This window comes from Crinia signifera, chromosome 11 (genome assembly GCF_055691185.1).
Source record: "Crinia signifera chromosome 11, ASM5569118v1, whole genome shotgun sequence".
In the NCBI taxonomy this organism is placed as follows: Eukaryota; Metazoa; Chordata; class Amphibia; order Anura; family Myobatrachidae; genus Crinia; species Crinia signifera.
In genome coordinates, this window is record NC_139227.1 from 6,643,535 (window position 1) to 6,665,220 (window position 21,686).

At 42.5% G+C, this 21,686-nt stretch overlaps 1 long non-coding RNA gene across 3 annotated transcripts in view; it reads left to right on the forward strand.

Annotated features, from left to right (window-relative positions):
• The window catches only part of LOC146045609 (uncharacterized), a 104,809-nt gene that overhangs the window by 19,433 nt on the left and 63,690 nt on the right, over positions 1 to 21,686 (forward strand). For 2 of the 3 annotated variants that reach the window (XR_014465521.1, XR_014465523.1), the window contains one exon: positions 15,313 to 15,461. This is a non-coding gene — a long non-coding RNA (uncharacterized LOC146045609). Of the gene's footprint in view, positions 1 to 15,312; positions 15,462 to 16,164; positions 17,099 to 21,686 lie in introns of those variants that run through there. The other variant, XR_014465522.1, reaches the window with a different exon arrangement.

Below are 21,686 nucleotides of genomic sequence, written 5' to 3' on the forward strand. Positions count from 1 at the left end.
CTAGTCCTCGCCTATCTCTCTTCTCACCTCTATCTAGTCTTCGCCTCTCTCTCTCTTCTCACCTCTCTATCTAGTCTTTGCCTCTCTCTCTTCTCACCTCTCTATCTAGTCTTCGCCTCTCTCTCTTCTCACCTCTCTATCTAGTCATCGCCTATCTCTCCTCAGCTCTCTATCTAGTCCTCGCCTATATCTCTTCTCACCTCTCTATCTAGTCCTCGCCTATCTCTCCTCACCTCTCTATCTAGTCCTCGCCTATCTCTCTTCTCACCTCTCTAGTCCTCGCCAATCTCTCTTCTCACCTCCCTATCTAGTCCTTGCCTATCTCTCTTCTCGCCTCTCTATCTAGTCCTCGCCTCTCTTCTCGCCTCTCTATCTAGTCCTCGCCTCTCTTCTCACCTCTCTATCTAGTCCTCGCCTATCTCTCTTCTCGCCTCTCTATCTAGTCCTCGCCTATCTCTCCTCGCCTCTCTATCTAGTCCTCGCCTATCTCTCTTCTCACCTCTCTATCTAGTCCTCGCCTATCTCTTTTCTCACCTCTCTATCTAGTCCTCGCCTATCTCTCTTCTCACCTCTATCTAGTCTTCGCCTCTCTCTCTTCTCACCTCTCTAGTCCTCACCTATCTCTCTTCTCACCTCTCTATCTAGTCCTCGCCTATCTCTTTTCTCACCTCTCTATCTAGTCCTCGCCTATCTCTCTTCTCACCTCTATCTAGTCCTCGCCTATCTCTCTTCTCACCTCTCTATCTAGGCCTCGCCTATCTCTCTTCTCGCCTCTCTATCTAGGCCTCGCCTATCTCTCTTCTCGCCTCTCTATCTAGTCATCGCCTATCTCTCCTCAGCTCTCTATCTAGTCCTCGCCTATATCTCTTCTCACCTCTCTATCTAGTCCTCGCCTATCTCTCCTCACCTCTCTATCTAGTCCTCGCCTATCTCTCTTCTCACCTCTCTAGTCCTCGCCAATCTCTGTTCTCACCTCTCTATCTAGTCCTCGCCTATCTCTCTTCTCACCTCTCTATCTAGTCCTTGCCTATCTCTCTTCTCACCTCCCTATCTAGTCCTTGCCTATCTCTCTTCTCGCCTCTCTATCTAGGCCTCGCCTCTCTTCTCACCTCTCTATCTAGTCCTCGCCTCTCTTCTCACCTCTCTATCTAGTCCTCGCCTATCTCTCCTCGCCTCTCTATCTAGTCCTCGCCTATCTCTCTTCTCACCTCTCTATCTAGTCCTCGCCTATCTCTCTTCTCACCTCTCTAGTCCTCGCCTATCTCTCTTCTCACCTCTCTATCTAGTCCTCGCCTATCTCTCTTCTCACCTCTCTATCTAGTCTCGCCTATCTCTCTTCTCACCTCTCTATCTAGTCCTCACCTATCTCTCTTCTCACCTCTCTATCTAGTCTTCGCCTCTCTCTTCTCACCTCTCTATCTAGTCTTCGCCTCTCTCTTCTCACCTCTCTATCTAGTCTTCGCCTCTCTCTCTCTTCTCACCTCTCTATCTAGTCTTCGCCTCTCTCTCTCTTCTCACCTCTCTATCTAGTCTTCGCCTCTCTCTCTTCTCACCTCTCTATCTAGTCTTCGCCTCTCTCTCTTCTCACCTCTCTATCTAGTCTTCGCCGCTCTCTCTTCTCACCTCTCTATCTAGTCCTCGCCTCTCTGTCTTCTCACCTCTCTATCTAGTCCTCGCCTATCTCTCTTCTCACCTCTCCATCTCTCTCGTAATCACCTCTCTCTTCACCTCACCTCTTTCTCTTATCCTCTCCTTCTTGCTTATTCTCTCCTCCCTCTCATCCTCACATCTACTGTTTTAGAGGCTCTACTGTAGTGTAACTTGTAACCTCCTGGCAGCGGCTAATTAAGTTTTGTGCAGTGCTCTCCCTGTGCTTTTATTTGGGGCAGTTTGCCTGGAAAGAGCCATCCGGCACTTGCAGACTCAGAGTCCCCTTGCACCCAGCACACTAACCTTATTAACCTTGTTGCAGGCGAGTGCAGATTCCGGTCGGACCAACCTATACAAAGATCATGCCAGTGACACGGCTGAACTACGCCGTGTCACATGATCTTCCCATTGGATACTCCATCCAGATTCTGCACCAGCCTGCAGTTAAAGTAGGTTAGCGAGCTGGATGTCAGGGGACTCAGAATCTGCCGGATGGCTCTTTCCAGGCAAACTGCCCAAAAAAATTATCATGGGGAGAACACTGCACTAAACATCTAATTTCCCGCTGCCAGGGGTTTAGTGGCAAAAGATGCATATTCTACTGGAGGGAAAAGGGGAGGAGGCAGGGGGATGGCCAGCGTTTTATGGGAGCACCTATAGAAATGCTGGCGTTCCACTTCGAAAGCTGGTGAGTCGATTCTTTTTTTAGGGTGTTTGCCTGACATCATAGGACATCAGCCCACCCCTAGGCCCTTATTCTGGTTGACTCAGGCGCACCCTTGCGAATCAACTAGAACCCGCCCTGCGAATGGTGTTATAACTGCCCCCTTTCGCACGCTGGGTTCGTTCGCCCGGCATGTGAATGGATGTTTTACATAAACAACCATTTGCATGCCAGTGGGAACCTCCCCCATCTTTCGATGGCCACCCCATGCCCCTTTCCACCCCTGCCCGAAATGCAGGGAGCTGAGTTCACACGCACCCAGCGAAGCTACTTTTTGCTGAGTTCACACGCACCCAGCGTATACACATGCGCAGAAATGCTGCTGCGCATACGCAGAACATTGGTCCCCGTTACGAATTTGCGGCATACTGAGTCAACCAGAAAAAGGGCCTTAATTCGGAGGCCATTGTGGATATGAAAAGTCAATCCAGGCTGAAGGGCAGAAATATCATTCGCTGGTGAGCCGTAAAAGGAATTTTCACCTGTGCAGCCGCATGCGATTGGATGTGTACGGGGGATTTCACTCGCAGGGGGAGGGGATATTCCCCCGGGTCAGCGTTTACCTGTGTGCTGGCCAGCTAATATACCAACAGTCGAAGGAAAAGAGAGAAAGTAGTTGCTGCGGATGCACACCAGAAAAGAGATATATTTTTATATTGGTTTTTAATGGAATATTCCAATTTTATTCAAAAATGGGGGATCCCATTAATCTTTAATAATAAATAGATTCGGGATTACCCACTATAAATGCGAAATCAAGAAGAGGTTAAAATGACGAACATGTAACATACAAATACATGACATAGGTGAAAAAGATTTTTTAAGAAAATATGTGCTAAATAGATTTAAAATGTAGGTAGATGGGGCTGAAAAATAGTGATGCTGATTCTCGACTTGGGGTATGGTTCACCAGGATATATTACACACAAAAAAAAAAAAAATTTTTTTGATTTTTACACAGAAAATATTAGTCTATCTTGGATATCCCTATGTCTTTAGCTAGATTGCTTGACTGGATATCTGGCAGGTAGACTGTGTTATCCTTGCCGACCCGTGTAAGCACTAGATGATGCTCTGCTGTTTTATCACTTTAATTCGTAGGTGTGGCTGGTACAGTTAGGGCGGGAGGCCGCTCATATGATGTTGAAGCCCTTATATCATATAAGTGGGCATGTACTTATCACACAATTTTTTAAATAATCTGAGTATATTTTGTGTATACCACAATTGATACCTAGGTAAGTATATCGTTTAGGGTATTAGTTTATATGTATTTTTGCTGTGTATTTGACACATAGCTTAGACACAGACTCCAGATGATTTTTAACACAGAAAATGCAGAAGTGGCTGTGCTTATTGGGGTTTATATTATTCCAATACTGACCCCTGGTGGTAAGGAAAAAGAAGTGATATAAGTCAGATAGTCTAGATTGTATGCAGACTACTGGTACCACAGATATAGCATCTATCTGATAAGTGCGGGTGTAGGCACAAGTCTAGTACATTCACATTATAAATACATTATTCAGCATATATTCACAGCCCTCTGTCTGACGCTACAAACATTGGGACACGTGTTTCGCATAAACAGCTTCTTCAAGCCAACCATTAGACTGTCTCACAGTGGCTTTATTTATTTAGGTAGCCCACCAATCATTATTGGCATAATAATCACATGGTTCCCTAAGAACCAATGGTTGATCATTAGAACGGCTGCTGTCATTAGCGAATTCCGCCCTTACTGCGGCGTCCCCGTCGGTGACGTCATCACGTTGATCACGTGATCTGCGCACCGCGTCATGCGTCATATCACGTGGTCCGTATGGACCAATCCCGCGGCTGTATGTTATACCCGGAAGTTTTCTTCTTAGATAGGATAGCCCTGTAATGAGCATATATAATAACGCCCGAGTTATTATTGTTCATAAATCCTTGGTGTATCATGTAAATTCATGAGGATTAGGTGGAGGGATTGATCGGGTATTGTCCTTTTGATGTCTCTATTTTTAAACCTCGGAGTTAAATGGTCTGAGTGTGTTTTGACAAATCTTTATTAGATCATGCTTTATCCCGTAGGGAACGGTGGCCCTGTGCTATGTATTAGTGATGCTGGCGATGTTCCATACGAATCAGTGCCTTCCCCTGATTGAGCCCTGTCCTGGGTATATATAATACTATGTACATTCGTGGTACCCTGATATTCATTGGGTATGATGTAATGTTATAATATTGCTGGTTAAGGCAGGTCTTATGGAATTCCATTCCTTTATTCTAATGCTCTGTGTCCAACAGGGTAGTAGTAGACATTTGGTAAGTCAATTAAATATATACATGTATTTAGAAGAAAATGTCATAAAAAATAGAGAAATATGAAAAAGTATGAGAAAATATATATGTATATATTTTATGAGTCATTCCAAAGTGATGCATAAATTTGTTAATAATGGAACAAGAAAAGAAATACAATTGATTTGTTGGTTATTATTTGTGAATAAATAAATATGTTGTATAATAATGGTGTTATTATTTCACTCGCCTTGTGATGTAAGGATGTGAATAAGTGACCACTCAAAAAAATACATGATAAAATACATAAAAAGGTGTAAGGATAAAGTGATAAGAAATGGGGCAAGGAGGTGCGTGTGTGATTGAATGAATTAATGCTGTCAAACTATGCAATACATATTAGTGTATATTAAATAAAATATGAAGTGCTGTTGGTGTTTGTGCCAATTATGTGCATCTATCGTTTGTGAATAGGCATTTTGTGTCCAGAGGCCAAACTGTAATGATGAAGGTGGGGGGTGGGATTTATTTGTGTTCTCCCAGTATGTGGTGGGTGTTGTGAGTTTTAATATAATATTGACATAATTATGATATTTCAATTTATATTGACATTTAATTATAATTTTCCGTCTTTCTCCTTACAGAGCTCTGTATGTGGGGTACTTATGTCATGTACATCTCTTGCCCCTGATCTTATCCAGGTGGGGGGGCCTGGTGGTGGTAAAATACGATAGTATTTGGGTATAGACACCTCATGTTGAAGTTGTAGTGCCAAGTTCATGGTAGATATTGTTATTCTCAGAATTGAAGGTAAGAGTTTTCTACTTTTTACTCATACCTAGTATGGGATGTTGCAGGATTATATTATCAAGGTTTGCAGATTTGATATTAAAGACATATATCTGGACCCTACCTCGGGATAAAGTGGACTTCCAAACAAACAAAATATTCAAATGGAGCAATAGAACTACAAGATCACAATACCCCCCTAATAGAAATGGAAATACCTCTAACTATACGACATCGGAACCTGATTCCTCAGACAACGATAACGTAGATGAAAGATTCTCACGTCTGAATTTTTTAGGAACAGGCCGAAAACCAGGCAGAGACCCTGGCGAAAGATCAGGAGGGGCCAGGGGCGGAGGAAGGAGAAAGAGAGCTGCACCCGAATGGAGGGAAGAGACACGAGAGAGGAGGAGATTCAGGGAATAATATCATTAGACCAACATCCTATCCCTATAACATCAACCTCCTTAAAAATTATTAACCTGACTGACAGAGTACTATCTAACAGCCAGGAATCAATCCTAAAACATGGTCTCTCCTTCTCACCCTCATCATCAATGGATAGATTCGAAGCAGAAAAAGATCTTAATCTTTTCACCCGCAAGATCCTACTTAAAAAGTTCTTTGCCCAACAAAAATCACAGAAAGAGGAAGATCCCACCCTAATGTCCAACCGCACCAATGAGTCCAATAGCCAACCCAATCGAAATACAATAACAAACCTTGATGAGGAAGATTTGTTAGCCATCCAAATGCTAGAGGAATTAACATCAGACTCCCAGGAGAACATTGCTGAGCCAATACAATCAGATCAGTCTTCCTTCAAACCACAACCATTTGATGGATCCAAGATAAAAAAGAAATCTACCTTTCTCCCAGACTCCAAAATATGTCCACAAATTGAGGTATTTCAGGCCTTGGTCGCACAGGATCTAGATCATCTCTTCAAACAACAACGATTTAAAAACAATAACACCAATGCAGAAGAACGCAGAGCCTTGAAAGAGATAACAACCTGGCAGGACACGATTGTGAAGCCTTCCGATAAAGGAGGAAATATAGTTTTATGGCCACGAAATCTGTATGTTCAAGAAATGGAAAGACAACTACGTGATAACGCATGCTATAGGAAGCTTATTTTCAACCCTAGCATGGAGTACACACGCCAATATAACAAATTAATTGGATCAGCACATGACAAAAAAATCATTTCTTCAAAAGATTATCAATTTCTGCAGGTGGAAAACCCCAAGACCCCCACTTTATATCTACTCCCCAAGATACACAAGAGTGCCACAAACCCACCGGGGAGGCCTATAGTGTCGGGGAAAGGTGGACTCACTGAAAAACTGAGCATATATGCAGACCAATTCTTAAGAAAATACGTAACATCATTGCCATCCTACCTTCGTGATACGATGGACGTGCTAAATAAACTAGAACATCTGACAGTCAGCAAGGACACATGGTTGGTGTCCTGCGACGTCGAAAGTTTATATACCAGCATAAGCCATCAGAATGGCATCAAAGCCACAAGGTATTTTCTGAATATGGATGCAAATTATGAATTTAATGAATTTCTGATTGATGCCATCACTTTCATTTTGACCAGAAATTATTTTACCTGCAATGGCTCCCACTACCTCCAGGTACGGGGTACAGCGATGGGGACAGCATGTGCCCCAACGTATGCCAACCTGTACCTGGGGTGGTGGGAAAGAGAGGTGGTCTTCCAAGAATCCCATATGAAACATACAGACAACATTCCACTCTTCCTTCGTTATATTGATGATATTTTATTTCTATGGGATGGAGACAAAAGCGAATTAGATGAATTCATAAAAATATTAAATGTCAATGAACTCAATCTCAAACTGACATATGAAGCCAGCCAACAACAGATCCACTTCTTAGATCTTACCATTGGAATCGACACAAGGGGAAACATCCATACTGACATGTATAGAAAGGCCACAGCAACCAACAGTGTCTTACATGCTGCGAGTGCACATCTGCCTAGTACCATTAAAGCTATCCCGAAAGGGGAAATCATAAGAGCTAAGCGCAACTGCTCAGACCCTGTGATTTTCAAAAAAAGAGAACAAGAACTCTCCGAACGCTTAGCCGAAAGGGGCTACAGCAACAGACTCATCAGAAAGTCACAGAAATTGGTTGAGCAGATACCTCGGGAATCTCTACTTGTCCCTAAGAAGCGAGACACCAAAGAAGAACCTATACGGTTCATCGGGACTTACAATAACTACTGGAGAGAAATACGGCAGACACTCCAGAAGCACTGGGCAGTGCTACAAACTGATAATGACCTGAAAGACATCCTTCCCCCCAAAGTCGAAGTTAGCTGGCGAAGGGCTAAGAATATTGGAGACCATCTCGTACACAGTCATTTAGCTGACCAATATCAGATGAAGACCATAAGACAGGGGTCCACCAAGTGTGGTCGGTGTAAGGCCTGTCAATACATGGTACCCACACAAACGTACACGGACAAATACGGGAAAACGTGGAAAATCAATGAACTTATTACCTGCACAACCATAGGGGTGATTTATCAACTTCAATGCCCCTGTGGGAAAATTTATGTAGGTAAAACGAAAAGACCTTTCAAAGTACGAGTATTGGAACACATCTGTTCAATCCGGAATGCGATAAAAGATACCAACAAATTTAAGAAGCTAACCCCAGTGGCTAGGCACTTTATGAGGCATCATGGAAATGACCCTCAAGGACTCAAAGCTTTCGGTATGAGACATATCCGCATGGGGATACGAGGAGGCAATTTGGATACGGAATTACTCAAAGCTGAGACCAAATTAATTTTTCTTATGGATTGCCTCCAACCCAAAGGTCTCAACGAATATAATAGCTACATACATTTTCTGTAGATGCCAATAACCAAAAGTACCTACATCTCTTTCCGCTCATTTCAACCTCCTGCCCAGACACAAATGGGCAACCCAAGCCCCTCCAAAGGACTAATGGACATGGATTCAATATCCACTTCAGAAGATATGGAATAAAGATAACAAATAATCCTTACTGCATCCATCGTTAAATCTACAAATTATCAAAAATGGAATCCTGAAACATAAAGATATCAAACAAAAATATCGAGTATAAACATTCTCCTTCTATTTTTGAGATAAAGAATACTCACCATGACCTCAGCATCTATATATCTAGCTGTGAATTGATATCAAATGTCGAGAATTCATAACTCAACACTCTTATAAGTCTTATAATATAAGGCTCCCCCATCGAGGTAGGGTCCAGATATATGTCTTTAATATCAAATCTGCAAACCTTGATAATATAATCCTGCAACATCCCATACTAGGTATGAGTAAAAAGTAGAAAACTCTTACCTTCAATTCTGAGAATAACAATATCTACCATGAACTTGGCACTACAACTTCAACATGAGGTGTCTATACCCAAATACTATCGTATTTTACCACCACCAGGCCCCCCCACCTGGATAAGATCAGGGGCAAGAGATGTACATGACATAAGTACCCCACATACAGAGCTCTGTAAGGAGAAAGACGGAAAATTATAATTAAATGTCAATATAAATTGAAATATCATAATTATGTCAATATTATATTAAAACTCACAACACCCACCACATACTGGGAGAACACAAATAAATCCCACCCCCCACCTTCATCATTACAGTTTGGCCTCTGGACACAAAATGCCTATTCACAAACGATAGATGCACATAATTGGCACAAACACCAACAGCACTTCATATTTTATTTAATATACACTAATATGTATTGCATAGTTTGACAGCATTAATTCATTCAATCACACACGCACCTCCTTGCCCCATTTCTTATCACTTTATCCTTACACCTTTTTATGTATTTTATCATGTATTTTTTTGAGTGGTCACTTATTCACATCCTTACATCACAAGGCGAGTGAAATAATAACACCATTATTATACAACATATTTATTTATTCACAAATAATAACCAACAAATCAATTGTATTTCTTTTCTTGTTCCATTATTAACAAATTTATGCATCACTTTGGAATGACTCATAAAATATATACATATATATTTTCTCATACTTTTTCATATTTCTCTATTTTTTATGACATTTTCTTCTAAATACATGTATATATTTAATTGACTTACCAAATGTCTACTACTACCCTGTTGGACACAGAGCATTAGAATAAAGGAATGGAATTCCATAAGACCTGCCTTAACCAGCAATATTATAACATTACATCATACCCAATGAATATCAGGGTACCACGAATGTACATAGTATTATATATACCCAGGACAGGGCTCAATCAGGGGAAGGCACTGATTCGTATGGAACATCGCCAGCATCACTAATACATAGCACAGGGCCACCGTTCCCTACGGGATAAAGCATGATCTAATAAAGATTTGTCAAAACACACTCAGACCATTTAACTCCGAGGTTTAAAAATAGAGACATCAAAAGGACAATACCCGATCAATCCCTCCACCTAATCCTCATGAATTTACATGATACACCAAGGATTTATGAACAATAATAACTCGGGCGTTATTATATATGCTCATTACAGGGCTATCCTATCTAAGAAGAAAACTTCCGGGTATAACATACAGCCGCGGGATTGGTCCATACGGACCACGTGATATGACGCATGACGCGGTGCGCAGATCACGTGATCAACGTGATGACGTCACCGACGGGGACGCTGCAGTAAGGGCGGAATTCGCTAATGACAGCAGCCGTTCTAATGATCAACCATTGGTTCTTAGGGAACCATGTGATTATTATGCCAATAATGATTGGTGGGCTACCTAAATAAATAAAGCCACTGTGAGACAGTCTAATGGTTGGCTTGAAGAAGCTGTTTATGCGAAACACGTGTCCCAATGTTTGTAGCGTCAGACAGAGGGCTGTGAATATATGCTGAATAATGTATTTATAATGTGAATGTACTAGACTTGTGCCTACACCCGCACTTATCAGATAGATGCTATATCTGTGGTACCAGTAGTCTGCATACAATCTAGACTATCTGACTTATATCACTTCTTTTTCCTTACCACCAGGGGTCAGTATTGGAATAATACAAACCCCAATAAGCACAGCCACTTCTGCATTTTCTGTGTTAAAAATCATCTGGAGTCTGTGTCTAAGCTATGTGTCAAATACACAGCAAAAATACATATAAACTAATACCCTAAACGATATACTTACCTAGGTATCAATTGTGGTATACACAAAATATACTCAGATTATTTAAAAAATTGTGTGATAAGTACATGCCCACTTATATGATATAAGGGCTTCAACATCATATGAGCGGCCTCCCGCCCTAACTGTACCAGCCACACCTACGAATTAAAGTGATAAAACAGCAGAGCATCATCTAGTGCTTACACGGGTCGGCAAGGATAACACAGTCTACCTGCCAGATATCCAGTCAAGCAATCTAGCTAAAGACATAGGGATATCCAAGATAGACTAATATTTTCTGTGTAAAAATCAAAAAAAATTTTTTTTTTTTTTTGTGTAATATATCCTGGTGAACCATACCCCAAGTCGAGAATCAGCATCACTATTTTTCAGCCCCATCTACCTACATTTTAAATCTATTTAGCACATATTTTCTTAAAAAATCTTTTTCACCTATGTCATGTATTTGTATGTTACATGTTCGTCATTTTAACCTCTTCTTGATTTCGCATTTATAGTGGGTAATCCCGAATCTATTTATTATTAAAGATTAATGGGATCCCCCATTTTTGAATAAAATTGGAATATTCCATTAAAAACCAATATAAAAATATATCTCTTTTCTGGTGTGCATCCGCAGCAACTACTTTCTCTCTTTTCCTTCGACTATACTTACCTGGTTGATAGGATAGCACCCCCGCTAAAATACAAAGAATATAGCGGCATCATCCCCAATACCTTGGGTTTATCAATTTGTGTGCAGATTTCACCCCATCCCTTTCTCCTCTAATATACCAACAGGCCTGAATCAGGCACAAAGTAATAACGTCACAGGGGAGACGACCAATCTACCCCAAAGGTTGATCTTGATGGACATACGTCTCTATTTATTTATTATGTGCCCAGTGTGCCAACCAATGTGTCACCAGTATGTATACGTGTGCCCAGTGTACCAGGTAATGTGCCCAGTGTGCATATCTCTGTATACGTGTTCCCAATGTATCAGGTAATGTGCCCACTGTGTATATCCCTGTATACGTGTGCCCGGTGTACCAGGTAATGTGCCCACTGTGTATATCCAGGGCCGGCGCCACCACTAGGCAAATCTAGGTATTTGCCTAGGGCGCCAGCCACTGGAGGGCGGCACTTCGCCCCTCGCCTCTCGCATGGAGGCTGCAGGGGTGTCCGTGCCGGGTACCTGCGGCGCTGTGTGATCTGGCGGCGGGGTCCCTGCAGTGATGCGCGCTATCCAGCAGCCAGGCGGCGCGGGAAGCGCTGCTGGGTTTGAAAACATTCCGCATGCTGATTGGCCAGTGTACCAGGTAATATGCCCACTGTGTATATCTCTGTAACCGTGTGCCCAGTGTACCAGGTAATGTGCCCACTGTGTATATCTCTGTATACATGTGCCCGGTGTACCAGGTAATGTGTCCACTGTATATATCTCTGTAACCGTGTGCCCAGTGAGTGATGTATGCCTAGTCTGTATATCTGTATATGTGTGTGCCAATTACTAAGTGTATTATATGTAATATATAATTGATAATACATAAGACAATAACCGTACCCAGCAATCTGTAAAAGGCGGCTTTCTTCTCATCCCCGGCGCCGGGAGGTTGGTGGCCGAGATCCTCACAGAGTTTGCGTTTCTTAGCACGGGACACCGGGGCTGTTGTCCTGTATGATAAATCATTCTGTTACATATCTTATTACTGCTACTTATTTTCAAAGAAGAAAAAGTCCCCAAATTAAATATATTGGGCCTGATTCAGACCTGATCGCATGGCAGCGAGTTCACACAGCAGCCGATTATCGATGTACTGCGTATGCATAATGACCGCAATGCGTGGGCGCGATGCTCGGCCGCGATCAAGTCCTGCAAATGTTTCTGTTCTCTGACTGTATGCAGACTGATTGACAGGGAGTGGGCGTGTGTGGGGGCGGGAACTGACCATTTCAGGGGAGAGCCAAGAAAGATACAAGGAGTGTCAGGGGAAAACGCAGGTGTGCCAAAGCCTGTTAGGGGAGGGTGTGTGACAACGGTAGCGGCCCGGATGTGCCTGTATTCATCACCGCCGCCGAGCTGCGATGACTGGGGCCAGTGTAAACATAATTTGGTGAGCAGCGCCCAATGGGATTGGGACATATTCGCTCAGGTGTGATCGTATGTACACAGGGCCACCATCAGAAATTGTGGGGACCGGGACTGACAAAATAGGAAGGACCCCCCCAGTTGCTTGAGATATTATATATATATTTATTTATCTGGAATCAACTAAAACATGTTAAAATACCACCACCCCCCCCTCCCCCTGTATTCTAGCCGTCTATTTAAAAAAATCCTGTGTACAAATACCTCCCCTCCCCCCACCTACCTATCTCTCTGTATACTAATTACTTATTTTATTTGCCTCTAATTACCACGGGGCGGGCACCACAGCACCCCCCTGTCGTCGGCCCTGTATGTACATCCGTACACATTAATTCCTCACAACAAGCACATTCATTGGCAAGGCGTGATTTCACTGGAGTGGGCCAGAGGCTAATCTGATTGCACTGCTCCGAATACCCACTGCCAGCAATCAGGTCTGAATCAGGCCCATTGTTCTCTTCAGAAATTTTGAGTCAACTACAGGGGTGGAATTAGTGGTAAAGGATGCCCCTAGTCACAACAGTAATGGCTGCCCCTTCCCCCTCCCCATGCCTATGTTAATTATTTTCATTGATTCGATGTAAGCCCTCATTTGATAATTGCCATGTTAATTAATAAAAACACTAACTATGCCATTTTTATTTATTATTTATAAATAATTACCAAGTAGGACAGCGTTACACTCCAGATAAGATACCATATGGTACAGTACAATGGGAATATTGGGCAGTTACTGGAACATCTCAGACTTCTCCCACCCCTAGACATTGGCCTAATAGGGACATTCACCTCTGCTCAACTACATCCAGCAACATAGAGTGTTTATCCCCTCCCCAGTACCCTGTAACTTACACGCAGATTTATCTTCAGATCCGGCTGGTGGGAACAAAACCTGGTTATTGTTGAGAGCAGATGACAGTTGACCATTTGCTTGGAAATGCTGGGAAACTGTCACTCATCCATAACCATGTTATTGGTCCCACCAACCAGTTCTGAAGATAAATCTTACTAGTGTATGGGCACCTTTACGCCTTGCACTTACCCAGTGTCCATTTCTCCACGACTTGCTCTCAATCACCAAGTCTGAAGGCAGATTAGGTCAAAAAGTGTAAATGATTTACACCAAGTGTGTACGATCGGCAGATGCGGCAACTGTCAGGGTCAAGCACCAACAGTTTGTTTGGATTCAAATCAATCATGTTGCCATGACAACCTGCAGTGATGGTCCAAATGCTGTTGCCATGACAACCTGCAGTGATGGTCCAAATGCTGATGTTCTGGCTACAACTAGACTACAATGCTATATAACAGAAAATAAGTAACCGCCACATTTATAATTCCATATCTAATAAATCTATCTCAGGAACCTGTCACAAATTACTATATCTAACATAGGTTGGTGATTGTGTTAGTGCATACCTCTTTTTTTCATAGCACTCCCACTAAACGGGCAGTTTCCACCCCAGACGCCTACTTCATGTCCATCACCGTGCGAACTACATACAAATACAAGAAGTAGCTCTCCAATACAAACATTCAATAAATGGGGCCCTCCAAGGCACTCCACTCACTAATATAACTAATATTCATATACAGTGTGATCACAAGCCATAGGGCACCCCAAACTGGGAACTGAGTGTCGATGTTTAGTGTATGTGATCTATATAAGTCCATAAGGATAGCGCTCCCTAAAACCCATAGTCCAGTATTCTGGGGTGTGAGAAGGAACCCAGGCTACATAAATCCAATGTGACATATATATTGATTGCAGATAGAGTGCAGTTACCAGACCTTTCCTATAGAATAAAAACAGTCCTTTATTTAGTCATCATTTCTTAAAAGGTGGGGTCTACATTTCGGGTCACTGGAGACCCTTTGTTAAGACGGCATCACAGATGGCTTCAAGCAGCATCTCTTTCCTTTTAGCGTCCTTATTATATATAATATTACAGTAACTTGGTAACAGGACACCAAACTAGGGTGCGCCATTGTGGATATCAATCCAACATCATGGGCTGAGGGATTATACTCCAGAACAACACACAACCTGTCCTATTACCTCTGTATGACGTACAGGACAGTGGAGTTCCAGTTATCTCTGCGTATGTGTGTGTGCATACTGTATGTATAAGTGTGTGTGTATGTATATATATATATATATATATATATATATATATATATATATATATATATATATATAGTATATACCTGTATTAGTAGTGTAATGTTGGTTTCATTGTTCTTAATTATTTTTAACTGTACATGCAATGCCTCATAGGTATAACTCAGACCGGCTCGTACGGCCATGAATGTGCAGAGGGCTGTAATCTGTGTGCTGACATCGCTGCTATTGTTGTTCCGTCATTTTATGGTTCTGGGAGCTGGTAATAAATATAGGCACTACTGAATGAACGTTGGGCTACTTAGGGGTAGAGAGTCATTGTATTACTAGGATTTCCCAATTTCATTCCCAAATTCTGTTCCCAAACAGTGCCCCAACATTGGCAGATGCTAGACAAGCAGCAAGCATCAGACACAAGCCGCATCAGGTGGTGAAAGCTGCAGTAACCGGTCAGAGAAAGCCGGATATTCTGCCAACTGTCCTGGTGCTGCTGGGTAGTCAGGTGTGACTTTGTCCAGGTATGTTGTGCTTCACCCTGCTCTGACCTGTAGGTGGAGCTGTACAAGTGACAGTATTGTATACAGTACTACCTATGTATACAGGGGTGAGATGACTGATAACCTGGGCACACACTACAAAGGTATATTGTTCATTCTCATGACCCACAATATATCTGTAGGGCAATGGATGGTGTGTACACAGATATGTCCCTGTTTACAGTCATTCACAGACATGTTGGGTGAGATTTAATAGGATGAGAGATTCAGAAAGATTCAGAGATTTTTATAAGAGATCTCCAGTTTTTTCTAATGCGGCAATCATGTAAACGGCAACATCAAACTGGTTTTGTAGTGTAAATGATTGCCACTTTAAAAAACCTGGAGATTTCTTATAAATCTCTCACTTGAATCTCTGAATCTGAATCTCTCATCCTGTTAAATCTCACCCATTATGTCAGCCCCATATCATAGTTCTCAGGTTGGTGCTTCTGCTATTGACCAGAGGTTTCTAGCAGCTTCATCCTGGGTATACATCCCGGGTTAAATGTGAATGGTACTGCTGATCCCATAGATCCCATAAGCTTGGCACACTATTATAATCTAACTTTATAACCACTTGGATTGTGAAGTAAGAACAAGTCGGGTTCAAATAAAACAAGTTCACAATTAGTTGTGACTAATCAACATTCTGTATATGTATTCTATTTATTATTATCAACAGCATTACACACATTCTACCAAAGGCAAAACTACACATCCTGTACAGAGGATACATTAAATCAAAATGAGGATTTCAATAGAGGAATATTTTGTAAAAAGCAAATGAACAATAAGCACAGAGGAAGGAAACATTCAGAGATCTGATTTTTATTTCAATTAAAGTAAAATGTGGGGAATGAAAAAAGTAGAAGACAATAAAGATTTCTTCTCGGATAATGCTGTAAAATGAAAAGATTGGGTAAGCTTCCTTCAACGGATGGCCCAGAATTTACAGAAAGAAGCACAGCAGCATTCCGGTCAAAAGTTCCATCCTGTACGTTCTCCAGTGTTGGAATAAACTTTGCACCTATAGTAAGAGAATCAGGTTGTAAGCTCCACTACTGGGTCCAATGACAACTGGTAAATAAGGGAAGCTATAGGTTCCCCGATGTGTTAATCAGTGTGTGCTCATGTGAGATAAAAGTAAAGAATTACCATTAAACCGCTGCCGAGTTTACATAAAAGCTCTGGTCAAAAGATTGTCCCTCCCACCTGAAATGTTTAATTCATAAAATATTATTGGATTTGTTTTACATATATATGCTGGCTTCTATTTTATTAAATACAATGAGGATTCATTGGGAAGGTTTTTCTACGAGGGAGTGAATGGGAAATATCTTTCATCATTGCCCTTTGGCATTGGCCACTCCTCGGGATCCAGAGGGGATTCTGGTCACTAGGTGTGGAACGCCATTTATAGCTTCAACTCATTACACAGCCTCCGAGACCTCCATAAACTTTCCAGAACATTAAAATTCACCCAGACAACCAGTGACCTTCGGTTTAAACCTCTTTGCTGAAAGAAAAAACGAATCTAACACACTTCTTAGAAGCACAGGATTTATGGTTGTTGATCACTGTAGATACAAATGAGCCTGTGTGCATCCTGCACAGGGCCAAGGGCACACCGGTAATAAAGAGCTTGGTGTATTTAATTCTAACTTTTATGCTATTGTATAATTTCAAACCATATAAAGGCCCCCTTGTTGGAATGCCATATTTACAGGAAGTGCCGCCTTCCGTCAAAATGAATGCACAGTATATTGGAGAGTAACGGGAAAAACATCAGAATTACTGACTATGCTAATAAACCACCAACCATTTGTCCTAGAATCAGTGCTCCTACTGGTAATCTTTGCGTATTAAATCAAATTTGAATTCCTCCTTTGTACCACTTACAGTCATTGATCAGTCATTGTGTCACTGAGCCGCTACAGGTGGACGTTCTGCGTGCTAAAAATCCCAGATTCACTGATCCTGGTTTTTTTTTATGATTCATTTGACCACATCAGAGCTGGGAAAGGAGTGGTTATGGATATGATACAGCAATGAGTAAAGAAAAACTGTTTTGAAAAATAACTTCTGCTGTAGGTGTATATATAGGGGATTTGCTTTGGAAAGGAAGCTGGTGAGTGGCCGATCTCAGCATGCTCCAGGCAAATTCACGAGATGCACCCTCTGTAAAACAAGAGCTTCCACTGTATTTCATCAGACAGCACCACTGGGTCTGGGTTCAATACCCCAGTATGTACTTGCTTACAGCTTTCTTACAAGGGATATAAACATATACCTCCCAACTGTCACGATTACAGCGGGACATTCCCGATTTTCGAGACCTGTCCCGCTGTCCCACCCGCGGCAGGCAATGTCCCGCTGCGGTGGGTGGCAGTTGGGAGACCCCCCAATCTAATAGAATAGACGCTGTGCGCATGCGCACAGCGTCTATTCTCGTATGAAAATGAGGGCGTGGCTAATTAGCATAAACCGCCCCTCATTTGCATACGCCCCACCCCCTTTGTCGCGCGAGTGTCCCTATTTCTTCAACAGAGAAGTTGGGAGGTATGATATATAAAGGTACAAGGTAGCAGGAGACTGTAACTGTTTATCACAGTCTGTTACAGGACCTATATGGGATTGGGGGGGGGGGCCTGAACGTGACATCATTAAGCCCTGGCTGAAATGACGCGATTATGGCACTTTAGCCCCCTCATCGGAGATAAGTAGATAAGGTTATTTAAACGGTGCGTCGGGGGGGGGGGGGGGAGGGACCTTTTGGCGACCTTTTGTCCATGTCAAAAAAATTTTCATGGGTCGATCTTTCCACTGTTGACCTAGTCCACACCTGTGGGGCAGCTCCAGAGCCCAGCGAGTGCCTGAGCCGTGCAGCGGCTGCTGGTCCTTTATTATCATCTCTATGACTTGCGATGCGTAGGAGTGAGCACACGGCTGTGGATCGTATTGTCGACCACACTTAGGTCGACAGGCAGCAAGGTCGACATGGTTTTAGGTCGACAGATGCATTAGGTCAACATAGGTTAGGTGGACAGGTCGCGAGGTCGACATGGGTTTTTTTCACTGTTTTTTTGACCCGAATGTCGACCTGGTAGGGCATGAAATACTGCCTGTCGGCACATGTCGGCTCAAAAAAACAGTGAAAAACCCCCATGTCGACCTCGTGACCTGTCAACCTAACCCATGTCGACCTAATGCATTTGTCGACCTAAAACCACGTCGACCTGGTCCCATGTCGACCTAGAACCCTGTCGACCTTGTTGCCTTTCGACCCAATGGTGTTGACTGTCGACCTAAGTGTGGTTGACAATACTACCGTATACCGAGCACACAACTATTTTGGTACTTTGTGTGAGCATTGACCTAATAGGCAGTGACAAGTTCAATGTGAAAACCTTTATAAACCGGAGTCTGGCGACGGGACATTACCGGAGTATTAGGCTTCAACCCTAGTCCGGAGCTTATTGTCTTTGCTGGATATATACGCGTACGACCTGACTTATTTGCAGATGGCTCCTTTGGTTCTGATTCAATGTTTTCTGTTTCTGTGAATGACTTCTTCTTGTGACTTAAGGAGACCTTAAACTAGGGCGTTTTCCATGAGGGGAGAAGTCAATTGCGTTTTCTGTTGAGCTGGCCAGCAGCGTCCCAGACGACAGGACTGCATACCATATACCATATGCAGTCATTTAGCATACGATGTATCACATGCAATCCTACCCGGTCTGACGGATCTATAGTGCAGCCCTTTGATCTTCAGGCTTCAATCTGATGCTCACAGGACCACTCAATGAATCGTACTTCATGTCAAACCCATGCGATTTTGACACTTTTTATCAGATTTCTCGGCCGATCCTACAGAATCGGATGATAAATCTCAAAATACCCCTAGTGGGCACCTAAATACTATTTGTTTTATCTACTCCTTTTGGCATGCCAGGATTGACACATCTCCCCCCACATAATCTCCATGCTTATTTAAGTTCACACTTTGTTGCTTTACGGAAGTTCCTATGGAACGTCACTCCTCTGTCCAATCAGTCTGTCAGCCAACATACATTAAAGCCTAGCAGCCCTGCTCACACTCCTCAGGGACCTAAATCTTTTTAATTTTCACCCTGCACTAGGGGCAATTGTGTTGGCCTGGTCGTGTTTCTTCAGACTATTGGGGCCATAACATAGAGCACCGATTCCCGGGCATTTTATAAGCGCTCTCACTAACATGGCTCCATGTGTAGGGGCGTAGCGATAGTGATGCGTGGCCCCGCGTGTCGCTATCACTCTGGGGATTAATATCCAGCATGCTGGATAAATGTAGTTAATCACCGGGGTAAGGCTGGTGTTCTCCGGCAGATCGCTCAGCACACAGCACTGGTACAGCACTGGTGCGTCGCTGTGAGCTGAGCCAACTTGTTGAGCGTTCTGACAATCTAAAGTTTTTAAATCGTTTACATGCTTATAAATATTACTTACCTGTATATAGCAGGCACCACCGTATTATGCAGTGCTGGGCATTCAGGGGTTTATTTGACATGCAAATGATGTACAATAACATAAAAACAAAAAGGAAACTGGCTTATGCCCCTATAGTGGGGTGGACTGTTGATTACTATTGTAGCTTTTTGTGGTGTAGACAATTGAAAAATACTGTCACTGTACTAGACTGTCACTGTACTAGACTGTCACTGTACTAGACTGTCACTATGCCCTAGATTTGTACTCATCCCAATAAAAAAAAATGTTTGTGACTCGCCCGACTAATGAGGTCACCTGGACATGGTGGGCAAGCCGTTACTAATGGACATAACTATGCGAAGAACCTCGCTAACAATGCAAAGTTTTATTGCAACGACTATTATTGATAAATTGGGAGTTTGAATTGTGCACCTGCCTTGTGTTTGTATGCACCCCAGGACCCCACCCCTGTATAATCACTGTGATATCTCTGTAATCATAAAGACTGTAATACACTTCTATAATAAAACCACTTATCAAATTAATATTTCCCTTTATTATAACTGCACCTCACCTACAAATAGCCTAAACCTCTTCCGTTCTGCACAAAATCAAATCTTTCCCTTTCTATGAAAAGCACTGCTGTAAGGCATCCTGGGTAATGTGATCAGAATAACCGAGATTCCCTCAGCTTATCACTTTCATATATAAAACTGGCTTCAAACCAACATGTGCCTTCAGTTCTTGACCCTGGGGCCCCCTGACTCAGTCAGAAGAAAGTAGAAGTGACGCTCATTGAATGGCGTATCAAGTTCTTTTTACTCCCAATTCCCACCATATATATAACTGTCAGCCTCAAGCATGTAGCCCTCTCCTGTGTTATTTCCTGGAGCCAGACAAACACCGCCAAATATTACAGGGCAGTCTCTGCATTTATGTGCGCTGAAGTCATCCGTTTGTGATGAGTTCTGATCATATCTTCAACAGGTATTATTGGAAAAAATAATATTCTATGCATTCACGCCCTTCTACAAGTCACCGATGTACAATGGGACAATAACACAAGGGACAGTCCTTCCTGTGACATCCTGGGTTCCACACAAAACGTCACTCCTAGAGGTTCAGGTTGGCTCAAAAAGTGGTTTGGATGATAATGCAGTGGGCAGTGAGGACGCTGAGTGCTGGCCAGTCCAGAAATTAGAATTTAGGGTGTGTGCGCTCCCTCCTTTCTGCAGGACTCCGCTAGTAATGCCTAACTACGTGCATAAGTGGCAATCTCATCTAACTTGTACCAGTTTGTCAATCTAGCATAAAAATCAATCCATGTGTGCATGGCTTCTTTTATTGGATTAGAATGTCTCAACAGGTAGTGATTCGGGATTTAATATGGTATAAGGAACCCATCCTTAAAACATGGCTGTATATTCTATTACTAAAAGACTTCCTGAAATAATAATAATTTAGCGCTATTCCTCCAGAAGCACTCAAGGTCCTAAACCATGTGAACATAATACAGTTCAAAACTATGAATAAAAAAAAGATTTACAGCAGATTTGCATTGAATATAGAGACCTTTAATATAATACTATTGGGACAATCAAGGTGTGGCAATACTTCCGATAGTCGGAATTACTGTCACATACGGTACTTATTCAATGCGGCCGTATTTCTCTACATGCAGATTCGGTACTTGTTTCCTAGCACGGCCACAACGATCATAATCGCGGTCATCGGGGG